The sequence below is a fragment of the Staurois parvus genome, unplaced genomic scaffold, assembly GCF_062004578.1.
Source record: "Staurois parvus isolate SC_StPar_1 unplaced genomic scaffold, SC_StPar_1.0 ptg000065l, whole genome shotgun sequence".
Taxonomy (NCBI): domain Eukaryota; kingdom Metazoa; phylum Chordata; class Amphibia; order Anura; family Ranidae; genus Staurois; species Staurois parvus.
Window position 1 is genome coordinate 144,873 of NW_028317861.1, and position 14,330 is coordinate 159,202.

General features: G+C 39.9%; 1 protein-coding gene across 1 annotated transcript in view; it reads right to left on the reverse strand.

Annotated features, from left to right (window-relative positions):
• The window catches only part of LOC149469650 (phospholipase A2 inhibitor and Ly6/PLAUR domain-containing protein-like), a 35,053-nt gene extending 33,262 nt beyond the window's left edge, over positions 1 to 1,791 (reverse strand). Inside the window, exon 1 of the mRNA XM_089668855.1 lies at positions 1,649 to 1,791. The gene's annotated coding sequence lies outside the window, so the exon portion shown is untranslated. The remainder of the gene's footprint in view (positions 1 to 1,648) is intronic.
• Between the last annotated feature and the right edge of the window lie 12,539 nt (positions 1,792 to 14,330).

Here is a 14,330-nt window from a genome sequence, read left to right on the forward strand (position 1 = left end):
CCCCCTTATGTATTATACATGGAGATCATATGCCCCCTTATGTATTATACATGGTGATCATATCCCCCCTTATGTATTATACATGGAGATCATATCCCCCCTTATGTATTATACATGGAGATCATATCCCCCCTTATGTAATATACATGGATATCATATCCCCCCCCCCCTTATGTATTATACATGGAGATCATATCCCCCCCTTATGTATTATACATGGAGATCATATCCCCCCTTATGTATTATACATGGAGATCATATCCCCCCCCCTTATGTATTATACATGGAGATCATATCCCCCCCTTATGTATTATACATGGAGATCATATCCCCCCTTATGTAATATACATGGAGATCATATCCCCCCCCCTTATGTATTATACATGGAGATCATATCCCCCCCTTATGTATTATACATGGAGATCATATCCCCCCTTATGTATTATACATGGAGATCATATCCCCCCTTATGTATTATACATGGAGATCATATCCCCCCTTATGTAATATACATGGAGATCATATCCCCCCCCCCTTATGTATTATACATGGTGACCATATCCCCCCTTATGTATTATACATGGAGATCATATCCCCCCTTATGTATTATACATGGAGATCATATCCCCCCTTATTTAATATACATGGAGATCATATCCCCCCCCCCTTATGTATTATACATGGAGATCATATCCCCCCCTTATGTATTATACATTGAGATCATATCCCCCCCTTATGTATTATACATGGAGATCATATCCCCCCTTATGTATTATACATGGTGATCATATCCCCCCTTATGTATTATACATGGTGATTATATCCCCCCTTAATCTCCTCTTCTCAAGATAGAATAAATTCAGTTCCTCTAATCTTTCCTCATAGCTGATCTCCTCCATGCCTCTTATCAGTTCTTTCTCCAGTTCCCCAATGTTCTTTTTGTGAATTGGTGCCCAAAACTGAACTGCATATTCCAGATGAGGTCTTACTAATGATTTGTACCGGGGTAATATGATATCTCTCTCTCTGGAGTCTATACCTCTTTTAATACAAGAGAGGATTTTGCTTGCATTAGAAGCCGCAGCTTGGCATTGCATGTCATTATTAAGCTTGTGATCTACCAGAACCCCCAGATCCTTCTCCACCATTGATTCCCCCAGATCCTTCTCCACCATTGACCCCCCCAGATCCTTCTCCACCATTGATTCCCCCAGATCCTTCTCCACCATTGATTCCCCCAGATCCTTCTCCACTATTGATTCCCCCAGATCCTTCTCCACCATTGATTCCCCCAGATCCTTCTCCACCATTGATTCCCCCAGATCCTTCTCCACCATTGATTCCCCCAGTTGTACCCCCCCCCCCCCCAGTATGTATGATGCAAGCATATTCTTAACCCCCAAGTGCATAACCTTACATTTATCAACAGTAAATCTCATTAATATTAATAAGACATATCTCCTTACAGTTCCTCCCTTTTATCACATGGTGACAACACATCAAGTTTCACAGTTGTTGTTTCCAATATGCATCCGGGTTCTTTAAAATCTTGTTAAAAATGCACATACAAACTTTAGCAACAACATAAATATAAATATTACTAAAAAAAAAAAAACAAAATCAGCATGCCTACTTGTAAAGCATTTACCTGGGCTCTATGATTCTCAATGACTTCATAAGTAATCTAGGATGTCCAGCAGATGTGTTATGTATCCATGTCAGTAGAAGACTCACAGAACTCAGTCAATGCCGTACCCATTTGTTCTTTTTTTCATTTCATACATGAGCACCTGTTTCCTCAATACAACATTCAAATTCAACTTTCAGAAAAATCACTTGTAGTTATATTTCCTGTGTATTTCTGTTTTCATCTATTCTTGGTGGTATTTACTTGTACAAAGTTTCCATCCTCAGGTACCTTCCCAGTGACATTCAGTTTAGACTTACTACAAAATTCTTTCTTTCATTTGATTAGTTGCCTAAATGAAAACACCATTCAGATTCCATCATAACTCCCAACACTTCAAATGTAAGCCTTGTAGTAACATTTCTAAAGATGATACTCAGATTACCAATAAATATTGATGTCACTTTTTTTGTTTTTTGGTGCAACATACAAAGCAATGTTCACGGTCTTAGGGTGGAGCATACTGCAAACCCAACGACTCTCGATTCCTGAGAGCTTGGCATACCTACAGTATACTTAACCCCTTCTCGCCTAAGGGTAAAACCAAATCTAAATGCCTAAGCACAATTTTGCAACATTTATTTAACCTCCTTGGCGGTATTCCCGAGTGTAGCTCGGGGTAACATTTCAGTACCAAAAGCGGTAACCCCGAGCTACACTCGGGAATACCCTGCGGCGTTGCTCCGGCATTTGGTCTTCACTTACCTTACCCTGCGCTCCCGCGATGTGTCCCCTGCAGCGTCCCCGGCCATCTCCTCCGGCCGATGCCGGCATCCGGCTTCTGTGTCCTGTCCCTGTGACGTCGGGACGTACGGGCGCCGCCGGCGGCGGGAAATTTAAAAATTTTAAAAAATGTCTTTTTTTTTTTTTTACATTTTACATAGTAAAACATTGCTGTCTCAACCAATTTCACATACATTGTGTCCCGAGTGCTTTGTCCGGCGCCCTGCCTGCATTTTGTCTGTTCTTTCTGCCTGGAAACTGAGAAACGTCCATGGCATCCAAAAAGTGTCCCTTTATGTCAAAAGCGGTTTTAGACCAGCTAGAGAACAGCGATAGTAAATCAGAACCACTTGCAGAATTGAGTGATAATGATTCGTGGGGGAAATTCGTCATCAGACACTGAAAACGATTTTGCGACTGAGCTCAGCAATGTGCGAACTTGGCGCTATATTTCAAATTTCAGTGTTTTTGGTTTAATTATATTATTGAATTAAATTTTTTATTATATTATTTTTATGATTATTTATTAAATTATAATTTATGATTTTGTGTTTCAAATTTTATCCTACCCGGGATGTTTACTAGACTCTTGTTCGGACAGATTTCAGTGAGTTTTTCCTAAAAATTACAGGCCTACAATTAAAAAAATACATATTTCCATGCAAAAAAATGGTACCGCTTTCAGCACCAAAAATCTGAAATAATCATACCGCCAGGGAGGTTAATAAATTAGTAAACTTAAACCCAAAATTCACAATTACAGTGCAAAATCAAGTCCCAAAGTAATTTCCCAAAAAATTATGCAAAAATAAAATAATCTAAAATATAAATACATCAATCAAATAAAATAAAATACAATAAAGTCCCAAAACACAAAGTGTCCAAATGATAAGTCCAAACTAAGATCAGATCTTGATAGGAAGACGCTTCCTACTCCACTGAAGAAGATGCAAATCAATCACAGGTGCTCTTCAGATCCCTCAAAAAAAAAACAAAATCTAGACATAGTATATTACCTTTTAAATAATATACCCCAAAGTGCCACACGTGTATCATGCACAAAGAACACTCCAGTGTCACAGCACTCATGTGAAAAGTATATGACTACATAAATGTCACTGCACACCTTATACCAAGTGCATAATTACCCTCAATCAGAAAATTTCAGCTTGTAAATAACCACATGTATACAGAGTGTCCTTAGATTGGTATCCTCTTGTTCCTTAGGACGTCATAAACAGACCAGGAATCAGTATATGAATCTCAGTAATATAAAAAATTTATTGTAGCCACTTACATATAAGATCAATAAAATCAGCAAATCAGCATCCAGCTCCTAACGATACCCTTTCCATGTGTAGAAGGTGTAGAAGGTCTCCCGATAACCAGGACATTCCCCCTTATCACTCCTGTCCAACACTCACACTTTCTGCTCAGGGGGACACCTGAAGTGTACCGTTCCTCTCCAGACCTCCGACACACAGGGGCTCCAGAATCCAAAATGGCTGCCGCGGCAATTCCGGGAGCGTCAATACGTCACGTGCCCTGGACGCGTTTCGTCACTTCCGGACTTTGTCAACAAGGAATTCTGCAACATTGATATTTGATAGTAAAACCGTACATATCACCACAACTACTTTGTACATCGAGGTGGATTATACCTTGATTTTTTTCAGGAAAAATTGGGCTTTCATTTGGTGGTAAATGGTAATGGATATCTCCTGACTTTTTTTATTATCAAAGGAAAACTGGCCCAAAATAGTAAAAAAAAAAAAATCCTTTTTTTTATTTAGCTGTGTGTTTCTTGTTACAACCATAACCTACCACCGATGAACAACCCAAAATAAATTCTCCAGCTCTTGACAGTTCAGCGATATTTTTTGCTGCTTCTGTTAGTGTATGCAACTATTGTGTGATAATTCCAAAAAACACAGTCAAACAGAATCACAGGCCATGAAGGCAGTATTTAACTTTCAGTTATCTTTAACCACTTCCCGACCGGCCGTTGTATATAAACGGCCGGACGGTGGCACTGCAGGGTCGGGTGACCGTCTATAAATGGCCTCCCCGCACCCTGCTTGTGCGCGCTCCCTGGGAGCGCGCAGCACCGCGATCCGGTGCCCGCTGTGTCCTCCGGACACAGTGAAACACCGATCGTCAGACGGGACCTCTGTACGAGGTCCCGATCATGTGATCACTGATTGGCCAATCAGTGATCACATGCAAAGTAGTAAGCAAGATGTCACTTCTGACATCATTGCTTACTATGTGTGAAATCTGTGAATGATCACAGAGGTCACATGGTACAAGGCTATTCACAAAAGCCTTGTACCATGTGACAAGCTGTGACCAATCACAGCTCACTCAGTTCTTCTCAATGAGTGCAAGAATGCACACAGAGAGAAAGAGAAATGATTGCTTTTACATCCTATATGGGTGTAAAAGCAATCAGTGTAAAATAAAAAAAAAAAATCTTCATCACCCCTCACAAGTAGTACAGTGTCACCATGGTGACACTGTACTGCTAGGGTGACAGTATGTAAAAAAAATAAATAAAAATAAAAAATAATAATATAATAAAATAAAAATGTAAAAAAAAATGTTTAAAAATTATCATTTTTGCTTATAAACTCATTTGGATTTTTTTTTTTTTACTAAAAAGATAACGGAATAAATTTTGGCTAAGATTTATGATGAAATATTATTTATTTGCAAAATTTTATAAAAAAAACACTTTTTTTCAAAATTTTTGGACATTTCATTTACATAGCAAAAAAAATACAAATCCCAGTGGTGAATAAATACCACCAAAATAAAGCTTTATCTATCTCAAAAAAATAGTAAAAAATTCATTTGGGTACAGTGTTGCATGACCGCGCAATTGTCATTCAAAGTGTGATAGCGCTAAAAGCTGAAAATTGCCCTGGTCAGGAAGGGGGTGAAAGTGTCCGGTCTGAAAGTGGTTAAAAGTACTGGAATCCATTACTGGCCTCTTCATTTTGTTGTGACTGTCATGCTAATCCGATAGCTTCTATACTTTCTGAGCTACTGACTTATGATCAATATGAAATAAATTCTTTGGTTGCTTGTTCTGGGTCACACACTGTAACAGGTGAGCTCAGGTTCCACCTCTGGCTGGAAGTCAGACTTTGCATATTGAGAATCCCATATACAGTGGTTCTGGGGGTGATCAAGAGGATAAAGAATGTTATTTGCATACACTTATTGGTGCCTTCTTTTTAAAAATGGTGTCAGTTTTATTGCTTTATGCACAGAATTACATTAAATTGCCATTATCTTCTTAGCACTTGAAATTTAAAATCTGACATTTGAATGACATATGAATTCCCTGTGCTTACTGATGGGGCACTATGAATGTGCTTGAAGCACTTCATGCTAATGTTTCTTCTGTCTCTGGCTATTTGTGTCCCATTTCATGTATTCTTCTTATTTATCTTTTTCTTCTACAATAGGAAAGCTGTCTTTAGAGATATGTTCCTTATTCTTTTTTTTTGCTTACTATGTAATCTGCCTTAAATATATATAAAACCTTTTTGTGATATGATAAATTCCCAAATTAAATTCAAAATCCTAAGTACATAGCAAATAATATAAATGCAATAAATAACAAATTCCCCAAACCAAATAGTCCAATATTAAATCCAAAAATAAGTCCAAAATAAGTCCAAAAACAGTGTCCAAATTTCAATCTTTTTCCTTCAAATATGGGAATTGTTCCTCCAAACACCTCGAAAAAAATAAAAGTAGATAATCTAGTGCAATTCAATTAATTAAAGGAAATCACCCCGTGAAACTCCACACTTCACTACAAAAATATTTGTGAGAAAAAAAAAATATATATATGTATATTTGAATTAGATTCTACCTAGAGATGAGCGAATTTTTCAAAAATTCGATTCGCCGAATTTTCCGAAAAAATTCGATTCGATTCGAATTTATTCGCTGCGAATTTTACTTAGAAAAAGGGTTTCTAGGCTTCAGAGAGCCTTTATATTAGTGCAGAACACTGTACCTTTAATTTAAATGCCCTTGGAGTCTGCTGGGGAAGAGAAATAATACTGTCAGTCAGTATGACATGCAGATGAGTGCCGTCGATCTTAGAATCACCGCACACTTCACTCATTTGGGCAGTCACGGGGCCAAAGAAGAAGAAGGAGAAGAAGAAGAAGAAGAAGAATGAAAAGAATGAAAAGAAGAAGAAGAATGAAAAGAATGAAAAGAAGAAGAAGAAGAAGAAGAAGAAGAAGAAGAAGAATGAAAAGAATGAAAAGAATGAGAAGAAGAAGAATGAAAAGAATGAAAAGAAGAAGAATGAAAAGAATGAAAAGAAGAATGAAAAGAATGAAAAGAAGAATGAAAATAAGAAGAAGAATGAAAAGAAGAATGAAAAGAATGAAAAGAAGAATGAAAATAAGAAGAAGAATGAAAAGAAGAATGAAAAGAATGAAAAGAAGAATGAAAATAAGAAGAAGAATGAAAAGAAGAATGAAAAGAAGAATGAAAAGAATGAAAAGAAGAATGAAAATAAGAAGAAGAATGAAAAGAAGAATGAAAAGAATGAAAAGAAGAATGAAAATAAGAAGAGGAATGAAAAGAAGAATGAAAAGAAGAATGAAAAGAATGAAAAGAAGAATGAAAATAAGAAGAAGAATGAAAATAAGAATGAAAAGAAAAATGAAAATAAGAAGAAGAATGAAAAGAATGAAAAGAAGAATGAAAATAAGAAGAAGAATGAAAAGAAGAATGAAAAGAATGAAAAGAAGAATGAAAAGAAGAAGAAGAATGAAAATAAGAAGAAGAATGAAAAGAATGAAAAGAAGAATGAAAAGAATGAAAAGAAGAATGAAAATAAGAAGAAAAATGAAAAGAAGAATGAAAAGAATGAAAAGAAGAATGAAAATAAGAAGAAGAATGAAAAGAAGAATGAAAAGAATGAAAAGAAGAATGAAAAGAATGACAAGAAGAATGAAAATAAGAAGAAGAATGAAAAGAAGAATGAAAAGAATGAAAAGAAGAATGAAAATAAGAAGAAGAATGAAAAGAAAAATGAAAAGAATGAAAAGAAGAATGAAAAGAATGAAAAGAAGAATGAAAATAAGAAGAAGAAGAATGAAAATAAGAATAATTCCAGTAAAGCAAAAAGTGTTTCTGCAGAGTTCCTCTATTTCTGACAGTTCTCTGACAGTTCTTTCACATTTACAGCGATTGAAACATTGTATCTATTTGTTTCCTAATAAAAACATCTGTATCCTAAATGGAAACAAATACATACAATGTTTCAACCGCTGGAAATGTGAAAGAACTGTCAGACAGCTGTCAGAAATAGCGGAGCTCTCTGCAGGGACATTTTTGCCGGCTGTAGAAGGGATGAAAACGGCCGATCAGGAAAAATTCGATTCGACCATCCGAAGTTGGCAAAAATTCGGATTCGATGCGAATCGAATTTTTCCTGAAATTCGAAACGAATTCCACTTCGCCTGATTCGATTCGCTCATCTCTAATTCTACCAATCTTATTTATTTCTTTATCATAGTGCATTAAACACATCAATCCAAAATGTGCGCACTCTGTGATCACTGCAACTCAGTGAATGCCTTCAACCACCACACAATAGTACCAAATACTATTACCCTCTGTGAATATTATAAGAGCTCTACCAACATTATGGATCAGTAATCCTCCAAATATCTTCTTTAAGACCTAAAAAATGGCCGCGGCGACACTTCCGGTCTGCGTACGTGCGTCCTGACGTCACTCCTTTAACGCGTTTCGTCACTTCCGGACTTCATCTGAAAGGAGTGACGTCAGGACGCACGTACGCAGACCGGAAGTGTCGCCGCGGCCATTTTTTAGGTTATCAAAACACATGGAGGAGGAAATGTTTGATTAACAGACAGAAACCATGTTTGGAGCTGATAATCGGAATTTTATGTGTGAGTTACTAATAAATGTTATCCCTATGCTTTGAATATTGCTCCTAAGACCATTTATCTTTCTGAGGACCTGGAAAAATATTCTTAAAGAAGATATTTGGAGGATTACTGATCCATAATGTTGGTAGAGCTCTTATAATATTCACAGAGGGTAATAGTATTTGGTACTATTGTGTGGTGGTTGAAGGCTTTCACTGAGTTGCAGTGATCACAGAGTGCGCACATTTTGGATTGATGTGTTTAATGCACTATGATAAAGAAATAAATAAGATTGGTAGAATCTAATTCAAATATATATATATTTTTTTTTTTTTTTCTCACAAATATTTTTGTAGTGAAGTGTGGAGTTTCACGGGGTGATTTCCTTTAATTAATTGAATTGCACTAGATTATCTACTTTTATTTTTTTCGAGGTACGTGTTTGGAGGAACAATTCCCATATTTGGAGGAAAAAGATTGAAATTTGGACACTGTTTTTGGACTTATTTTGGACTTATTTTTGGATTTAATATTGGACTATTTGGTTTGGGGAATTTGTTATTTATTGCATTTATATTATTTGCTATGTACTTAGGATTTTGAATTTAATTTGGGAATTTATCATATCACAAAAAGGTTTTATATATATTTAACACTTTCTAGGGTGGAAAGTATTAACTTTTTGAGGGTATAAGGAGGGTACACATCTAATATGTAATCTGCCTCTTCTGTTATTTACTGTGCACAGTGTCACTCACAGTCTTACTGTTGTGGCCACAGATTGGTGGCCATTCTCCTGGGTGATAGCAGCAGTAGCTAGCCCAGTAAGCCATCAAGAAGTTATCAATGAGAGACAACCCGATCAAAAGAAAGTTCTTCCAAGCTGTGTATGGATGAAGCATCATCCTGAAGACTGGAGAGTGTTTATAGGTCTGTCTCCTTTCCCTGTTCCGTCTGTTGCTCCTGGTTCTTTAGTGGTTCTGGGATCTTCTTTACTCTAGAACAGCAATGGGCAAACTACGGCCCGCGGGTCGTATACGGCCCGGCGGACCTTTTAATCCGGCCCGCGGTGCGTGATACATTGGCTGTCAGGATGTGTGTAGGTGGGGCAGCGTGACGAACGTGAGGGGAGCTAGGCTCCTCTCACAGTCCGCCTTGAAGACCGGAACGGCGCGGGAACACGGCGAGAAGAACGCGCGGAGCAAAGGTAAGTGAATTGACACAGGGGGGACTTGGCTTACTACTTGGGGGGGAATAGTACTGTGGGGGATGAAATACTATATGAGGGATGAATTAATATGGGGGATGAATTAATATGGGGAATGAATTACTATAGGGGGGATGAATTACTATAGGGGGGATGAATTACTATATGGGGGATGAATTACTATGGGGGATGAATTACTATAGGGGGGATGAATTACTATGGGGGATGAATTACTATATGGGGGATGAATTACTATGGGGGATGAATTACTATGGGGGATGAATTACTATATGGGGGATGAATTACTATGGGGGATGAATTACTATATGGGGGATGAATTACTATGGGGGATGAATTACTATGGGGGATGAATTACTATATGGAGGATGAATTACTATGGGGGATGAATTACTATATGGAGGATGAATTACTATGGGGGATGAATTACTATATGGGGGATGAATTACTATGGGGGATGAATTACTATATGGGGGATGAATTACTATATGGGGGATGAATTACTATATGGGGGATTAATTACTATGCTTACTATGGGGGAATATTACTATACTTACTATGGATGACACATACACATCATTCATCTACTCTTGGTCCGGCCCCCGGGTCCAATATATGAACCCATTGCAGCCCTCAAGTCAAAAAGTTTGCCCACCCCTGCTCTAGAAGCATGTATCCAGACATTGGAATCAGCAGTCAGAACTGCGGTTCTCATCACAACCATCATTGTGGTGGATTCCCCCAGGTCTTAGGGTGGAGCATACTGCAAACCCAACAACTCTCAATTCCTGAGAGCTTGGCATACCTACAGTATACTTAAATTTCAATAGTGACATATTTTCAGTCAACGATCTTTTCTACTCTTTTTTTATTAGTTCAGTGTCATTCACAGTCTTACTGTTGTGGCCACAGATTGGTGGCCATTCTCCTGGGTGATAGTAGCAGTAGCTAGCCCAGTAAGCCACCAAAAAGTTATCAATGAGAGACAACCCAATCAAAAGAAAGTTCTTCCAATTGTCTATGGATGAAGCATCATCCTGAAGACTGGAGAGTGTTTATAGGTCTGTCTCCTTTTCCTGTTCCGTCTGTTGCTCCTGGTTCTTTAGTGGTTCTGGGATCCTCTTTACTCTAGAAGCATGTATCCAGACATTGGAATCAGCAGTCAGAACTGCGATTCTCATCACAACCATCATTGTGGTGGATTCCCCCAGGCGGATCTGCGGTCTTGTGTCTGTGAAAGTCCTTATCCACTACCCGATCTCCTGGCCTGTACGGGTGGGTTGGATTATCTGTGGAAAAAAAGAAAACAAAAGAGACACCCCGTATACACCATTTGACATCCTAATCAATTCCTGGACATGTCTTTCCTGGATTAATTGTAAATCACCTGGCATAACTAATAAAGGACCTCTTGTCCAGGGGGTGAGGAATGGCTTGCCCATAAAAATTTCAAAAAGGAAAATTTGGTGACTTTTGTAGATGTGATCCTTATCTCATCCCTTAAATGTCCCACCTGTTGCCTTCCTTAGTTTTTTTTCCTCAGGGACCTATTTGCCCATTCTATCTGAGGAGAACTCTGTGGATGGTAGAGTATGTGGAACTTCCAGTCAATGCTCATCAGTTTGGCTACCTCATGTGTAACCTTTGATGCAAATGTTGGTCTATGTCCAAGTCTATACTTACCAGACATCCCCATCGAGGGATGAATTCCTTTGCAAAAAATCTTTTCTTTATTTCATCTCTCACTACCTGCCAACCTCAATGTACTATGCCATGGAACTGTGCACTGTGACATGGGAGTCCTGGTATACCTCCCTTTGACATCAGATCATTTGCCTCTAATGTCAACCCTTTTTGTTGCATGTGTATTCTGAGAATGGTGTCCTCATGTATTACCTGAACACAGTCATGTTCCTCGGGGGGGGGGATTATCAGTTTCACCCTTTATCCCTAGCAAACAATTTAGCATAGGTAAGGGACCTGGATTAGAACCTGCATATTTCACTTCCAAATTAGCAATCAATGTCAAAATCTGAAATTTTGAAATATTATTATTAAACAGTATTTATAAAGCGCCAATAGTTCGCTCAGCGCTGTACATTACAAAGGGGGACAGAACATGTGACAGAACAATAACAATACAATGCAAAACATGAGGGGATCGAGGGCCCTGCTCTTTCGAGCTTACAATCTAGGAGGGAGGGGATGGTGGCACAGGAGGAGATAGCTGTGGGGGATGGAGTGGTAGGAAGAGTGGAGGAGGTCGGCAAGTTAGCAGGGGGTGGGGTAGGCTTCCCTGAAGAGATGGGTTTTCAGGGTGCGCCTAAAGGAGAGGAGAGTAGGTGATAATCTGATGGGTTGAGGCAGGGAGTTCCAGAGGATGGGTGACACCCTGGAGAAGTCCTGGAGGCGGGCATGGGAGGAGGAGACCAGGGAACTAGAGAAAAGGAGGCCTTGTGAGGAGCGGAGAGTGCGTGTTGGGTGGTACTTGGATATTAGGTCAGTGATGTAGTTCGAGGCAGTATGGTGGATGGCTTTGTATGTCAGTGTTAGGATTTTGAATTTGATCCGTTGCGCAATCGGAAGCCAGTGGAGGGATTGGCAGAGGGGGGTGGCGGAAATGGAGCGGTTGGAAAGGTGAATGAGTCTGGCAGCCGTATTCGGGATGGACTGAAGCGGGGATAGCCAGTGGTGAGGCAGGCCAGTGAGGAGGGAGTTGCAGTAATCGAGTTGTGATATGATGAGGGAGTGGATGAGCTGTTTAGTGGTTTCTGGGGTTAGGAACGTGCGGATTTTGGTGATGTTGCGGAGGTGGAGTCTGCACGAGCTTCTTAAAGATTGGACTTGGGGCTGGAAGGATAGGTTGGAGTCCAGAATGACACCCAGTACTCTGGCCTGCAGGGCGGGTTTGATATTGGCGTTGTTGGATGTGAAGGAGAAGTCAATGGGGGGTGGTGTCCGGGCTGGGGGGAAGACAAGAAACTCGGTTTTGGAGAGGTTCAGTTTAAGGAAGTGGAGCGACATCCAGTCTGATATGTTGCTCAGTAGGTGTGTTATTCGGGCAGAGACTGAGGTGGTGAGATGGGGGGTTGAGAGATAGATTTGTGTGTCCTCGGCATATAGGTGGTAGTTGAAGCCGTGAGAGTGTATGAGTTGGCCAAGGGAGGAGGTGTAGATGGAGAAGAGAAGGGGCCCGAGGACGGAGCCTTGAGGGACCCCAACAGAGAGGGGGAGTGAGGGGGTAGCATTATAGGTAACGCTGAAAGAGCGTTGTGACAGGTAGGATGAGAGCCAGGAGAGAGCAGAATCCCTGAGGCCAAGGGAGTGTAGTTTTTTGAGGAGGAGGGGGTGGTCGACTGTGTCGAAGGCCGCAGAGAGGTCAAGGAGTAGGAGCACTGAATAGTGGCCATTAGCTTTGGCGGTTAGCAGGTCGTTGGAGAGTTTAAGTAAGGCAGTTTCGGTGGAGTGTAGGGGACGGAAGCCGGACTGTAGGGGATTGAGGAGGTTGTTGTCGTTGAGGTGAGAGCTTAGGCGGGTGTAGACTAGGTGCTAGAGGAGTTTGGATGTAATTGGGAGCAGGGAGATGGGTCTGAGGTTGTTCGGGTCATTGGGGTCCAGGGAGGGCTTTTTAAGTATGGGGGTGATGTGTGCATGTTTCAGAGGGGAGGGGAAAGTGCCGGAGGAGAGGGAGAGATTAAAGATGTGGGTGAGGGAGCGTAGGATGGAGGGGGAGGGAGGTCGTAGGAGGAACATTATCAAGGAACATATGGTGATGCACTATGGGCTTATGTAGATGCTGCTTTTGGAGCATTTCATGGCAATGCTACTGGCTCTGGTCGTGTACAAACCACATCTACCTTTGGCACCCTTAGAAAACAAGAAGTTGACATGCACCATCTCATGAAAAATGTGGTTTGTACACGGCCCATAGTGCATCACCATATGTTCCTTGATATTTCACAAATTCAGACTCAACTACCACCCACACACTTCCAGCCTTACTGGCTCTGTTCATGTACAAGAAGTTGACATGCACCATCTCATGAAAGATGTACTTAACAGGTATTTGTAACAGAAAATGAAAACATTACAAAAGATGAAAATACAGTATTGGAAATACCTGCCCCTACTGCCATTGCTTATGCAGTTGTGGAATTATTTGTGAAATATGATGGCCACTTTGCTATCTTCCCCAGGACAAGGGATACCCGCTCCACTGGTACATAGAGGATGCTGGAGGATTAACCCCTAAACTGCTTCTCTGCTCCTGCACCCGGATGTGACAGACTGTAACCAATGCCTGCTTACATCTAATTTCTGGTGAGTGTACACCCATCAGAGGTGGTGGATTCCCTCTGTGGATATACACACATCTGCACTTTTTTCACTTGGATGTTTTGCGATTTAACCTGAGAACTATCACTGGTCATTTTTGCTATTGATGAGATTTGAGATATATACGGACATTTATTTATTCACTTTTATACACAATTGCACTGAATAGCACTTTAATAGTCTGCATTGATCATTTATATTATTTATACGTTTATAGCGCTGCACTTTATTTATTTACTTATTTCCATTGGGATCGTTACCTATGTCCTGAGGTGCTAGCAGCTGCCTGTATACACTTATATACATTTGCGCTCGCTTATTGTTTTGGGGAAGGATCACAGTTGACTTAAATTTTGTTCTCAAAAAAGTTATACAAGATGGGCCAAGTCATAAAAGATGGGCCAAGTCACACAAGATGGGCCAAGTC